At 44.8% G+C, this 4,829-nt stretch overlaps 1 pseudogene; it reads left to right on the top strand.

Annotated features, from left to right (window-relative positions):
• Positions 1-1,044: 1,044 nt before the first annotated feature.
• On the top strand, positions 1,045-1,251 carry LOC142255457 (U2 spliceosomal RNA; annotated as a pseudogene).
• The last annotated feature ends 3,578 nt before the right edge of the window (positions 1,252-4,829 follow it).

The raw sequence follows: 4,829 nt of genomic DNA, 5'->3' as shown, positions 1-4,829 counted from the left end.
CCTTCCATATTAATGAATAAAACTATGATGTAAATAGCATATAGATACCCCACAAATGCAGATAAAAGTAGGTTATGGGAAAAGGGGGAAGAGAGAAACAGGAAAATAGTGGAATAAAGTATACCTTCCAGGTGGGAGAGGAAATGGCAGCACAGCCAGTGGAGGTGAAGCAAGGGGAGCCTGCAACTAAAGAGTTGAGAGCGTTATCACATGGTGACTGAGCCTGATTGTAACGGGAGCATAGAGGTGCCGATCCTGTCTTACCTGCGTTGGTGTAGAAGTGGGTGTCCTGTGGTGGAGTCAGCTGTGTGCAGTGGTGGCCGTGGGTTCTTTTATGTGCGACCGTAGTAATAGCTGCGCCCACTTCCTGTATGGGAGTGGAATGCAGTGAGGCTAATGGAACGCACGCCTGCGCATTTGTGTTTAACGTCGCGCATGTGCAGAACGGAGAAAAGGCTGCGCTCACTTCCTAATGAAAGGGAGTGAGACGCAGCTGGGAAGGGAAGGGAAAAGATTAGGGTTTGGGGATGATGAAAGGGCTTTCTACGGGCAAGGATGGCAAAGGGTGGCAGTGACGGAAAGTCAGGCAGCCTGTCCTGTCCTGTCCTGTCCGTCCGTCTTTTTGTATCATGAATTGGAAAGACTGCAAGGGGGAGGGGAGGTGCTTGGAGGAGGAGGAGTTATTCAGATTAATTGCAGTGGGCGGCGGCTGCAAAAAGCATCATTCTTCTTGTTTTTGCTCTGCAAAACAGCCTTTTCAAGGGTTGGCTTGGGTGACAAAATGTCTTCTGTAGGCGTGGGTTTGTCTCCCTCTCCCTAAGATGTGTCCGGTATAGGCCAGGGTGCCACTCAAGGCCGTAACCAATTCGGGTTATAGCTTCTCGGCCTTTTGGCTAAGATCAAGTGTAGTTTCGGAGGACGCTACCTTGGTCGGTACTGGAAGGTGCCTGGGATTGCACGTCTGCCGGCCTTGAGGAAGTGTGTGCGCCTTCTGGTGACACATAGCCCTCTTGTGCCTGGACGGTTCCCAGGCAACGGGAGGCGATCACCTTTGTTATTTTGAAGTCCTACTGATAAACAGAAAAAAAAAAAAATTAAATCTGTTCTTATCAGTTTAATATCTGATACGTCCCCTCTCTGGGGACCATATATTAAATGGATTTTTAGAACAAGGAGATGGAAAAAATCTTGCTCTGTCCACTCCACGCATTGACCTGGTATTGCAGTACCTCCAGGACCGGTGCACCCCTTCTTAACCCAGTTTCCAAAAGCAGAACTCAATTCACCTGATTCAAATGAGCCCCATTAGTGAATTGAAAGAAAGCAAAAACTTTATATGCACCTCAATTTGGCCAATTCACTTTTCACACTTTCACCCTTTTTTTTATCTTTCACACCTTTTACTTGCTTTATTGATGCAAAAGCTGTGCCAAATAGCAAACTCATCTCCACTCAACTTGACCAACTCTGCTATGTCCCGTGCAGTATCTTATTCTCAGTCTTATCTAGATCATTTGCAATTGAATAGAATAGATCCCTTTTGGACACATTGGATTCAGCTGCTGCAGTGACTGCAGGTGTTAGAAGATGCAGACTTGGCATCAGGTGCTGTCTATCAGATTCCACTCCAATTAAAGCTTCCATTGTTTTTCGGTGTTTTCTTTGAGCAATGATGATGTCTTTAGTGATCTGTTGGCTCCCTCTCCTGGAGGAAGAGTTTGCTTGCTCTTGGACTTTCAAAAAGAGAGGTCATGATAGACATTTAGCTTCTGAGCCCAATTGGGGACAGTCATGGGTGATGAATGTTTTGCAACCTGCTGCGAAGCCTGATACCGCAATATAAGGAACGTCAAATACTAAGAATGGGCGGCCTATGAAAGAATTAGTACTTTCATTAAGCATACTTAAACGGCTAATTGGGAATAGACAAACTGTAAAAAGCCCTCTGAGAAAGCCCCTCTCTAACCTTTGTTAGTAAGCTTTTCTGTAGTCTGCCTGTTGATGTATTTTCCGTTTGAACAGTGCACAACATGAAGTGACGGAACACTGGCTTGTCACAATGTCCCCCGCTGACATCACGATAGCGCTGCTGCCTAGAAAGCCAGCTGCGCAGCAGAAGTTGCTCTTTGGGTGGGATGGTGGGCTAATGTATCTATTCCTGCTTGGTGTGAGTTTGACATGATCTAGAGCAACGAGTTCCAGCGGCTAGCGGTTGATTATTGGCTGTAATGGGGCTTTCTGGCTGGTGCCAGCCTTTCTTCTTAGCACACAGGAACCACAATCCCTACACCATGCTTCGATGGATTCTCTCATCCCAGCCCAGTAAAACTACATATTTCACACAGTTCTAAGCAGCCCATGGGCATTCACCTGGATTAAAACCCATAACAGCTCATAGACCAAACAATCAATCTACCACTGGACCAAAGACAGGAAGCTAAATCCACTGCCTGCGGTAACTAACTTAATCCTATAGTCTACTCACACAACAAACCCAAGAGAAAGGAAAAAAACATGGCTTCGATTATCCATCCAATGAAAACGCATAACCATTGTGAGCCATTGGACAATGCAATTGCACACATGGTGACATGGTGCACGGCCCAATGAATCAAGTCTGTACTTCATATTCACGGTTTAAGCCCTTGGGTTCTAATGTGTCCAGAGTACATATCCAGAAAGATTCCCTTTCTTTGTGCTAAGCACAAGTCAACAATACGTTGTAAGCAGATTCTATTACCAGTCCCACACCATTTTGTGACGCATAATCGCACAGTGGCCCAATTAAGATTCCAAGTCATCGAACATGTCCCAGCCATACGCAGAGGAGGCGATAGAATTAGGAAGCTCAAAGAAAGGGAATCTTTCTGGATATATACTCTGGGCACGTTGGAACCCAAGGGCTTAAACCATGAATATGAAGAACCGACTTGATTCATTGGGCCGTGCACATTTTTTCTAACGCCCGGTTCTTTTTCGTGTTCACACTATATATGGTTCCAGTATGTATGGAGTTCCATTCTTCCTTGTTTTTTATTTGTCATGTTTGTCTGATTACCTTGTCTAACAGTTTTTTCTCCCCTTTCTTTACCTTCCAGGTTCCCATAGTCACGTGAAATATCCCTGTTGCACTTGATTACGGCTCACTATTCACTATAGGATGTCTTATATTTAACATCACACTCTCACCCATCAGCACTCTATAGGTTTGTATAAGGTATGCGCTTACACATCCGGTCCTCCATAGGTATTTCCACTTATGTAGCACTATCCCTATGATCACTCATAACTCATACCCTTGTAGTCAATTACAGCCTCCTCTCTCCCCTCTCCCCTTCTCCCTTTCCATCTATAATTTTGCCAGTACAATATTAGTTTACATTAGGCACACACTCACATATTCCTTTCCTTAGTGACTTATTGTAATTCACATTCGCATACAATTCTCTATGCCTGCCCCATTACTACATTCATACCTACTTGACCCTATCCTGATACCCCTTGTCTCACCTTGTTGGTCCCTACACCTGTTATCATCTCCTTTCCTGTGTCTGTCTTGTCACACAACACATTTTAGCATATCCCTTGTGCTCCTTATTACCTGTCCTGCCTATTAGAATTATGTCCATTATGTCCATGCATGGCCCAATGAATCAAGTCTGTACTTCATATTCATGGTTTAAGCCTTTGGGTTCCAATGTGCCCAGAGTATATATCCAGAAAGATTCCCTTTCTTTGAGCTTCCTAATTCTATTGCCTCCTCTGCGTATGGCTTGGACATGTTCGATGACTTGGAATCTTAATTGGATCACTGTGTGATTATGCGTCACAAAATGGTGTGGGACTGGTAATAGAATCTGCTTACAATGTATTGTTGACTTGTGTTTAGCTCAAAGAAAGAGAATCTTTCTGGATATGTACTCTGGGCACATTAGAACCCAAGGGCTTAAACCGTGAATATGAAGTAAAGACTTGATTCATTGGGCCGTGCACCATGTCACCATGTGTCCAATTGCATTGTCCAATGGCTCACAATGGTTATGCGTTTTCATTGGATGGATAATCGAAGCCATGTTTTTTTCCTTTCTGTTGGGTTTGTTGTGTGAGTAGCCTATAGGATTAAGTTGGTTACCGCAGGCAGTGGATTTAACTTCCTGTCTTTGGTCCAGTGGTAGATGGATTGTCTGGTCTATGAGCTGTTATTGGTTTGAATGCAGGTGAATGCCCATGGGCTGCTTATGACTGTGTAAAATATGTAGTTTTACTGGGCTGGGATGAGAGAATCCATTGAAGCATGGTGTAGGGATTGTGGTTCCTGTGTGCTAAGAAGAGAGGCTGGCACCAGCCAGAAAGCCCCATTGCAGCCAATAATCACTTAATAACTTTTTCAACTTGTCATCATATGGGAGGCCTTCCATTCCTTGTAGTAGTCTAGTTGCCCACCTTTGAACTGACTCTAACTTCTGAATGTCCTTTTTAAAATGTGGAGCCCAAAACTGGTTCCCATATTCCAGATGTAGCCTTACAAGTGATTTATAGAGGTTGATCATCTTTACTTATCATTTAAAACTTTCAAACTGGTACACTCAACACATAAAGCCCCCCCCTTTTAAAGAGTAGTTTCCCTGTACCTAAGTGGGGGTCTACCTAGGTTGGAGCGAGTGGACCTTCGGGGTCCGGTGTCAGTGGTGACAGGCAGTGGGGCAGAGGGAACAGTCAGTTCCTCCTCCCTGCTATCATGTGGGGCAGGCGGAGGCGTAGGGGAGCTGGGTACAGGTACATCCCTGGGCACTGGCTCGCGGTTAACCGTTTCCATCATTTCTTCATCC

The sequence above is a fragment of the Anomaloglossus baeobatrachus genome, chromosome 10, assembly GCF_048569485.1.
Source record: "Anomaloglossus baeobatrachus isolate aAnoBae1 chromosome 10, aAnoBae1.hap1, whole genome shotgun sequence".
NCBI lineage: Eukaryota > Metazoa > Chordata > Amphibia > Anura > Aromobatidae > Anomaloglossus > Anomaloglossus baeobatrachus.
Note: the sequence above shows the minus strand (reverse complement) of the source record. Positions and strands in the feature narration are given on the sequence as shown.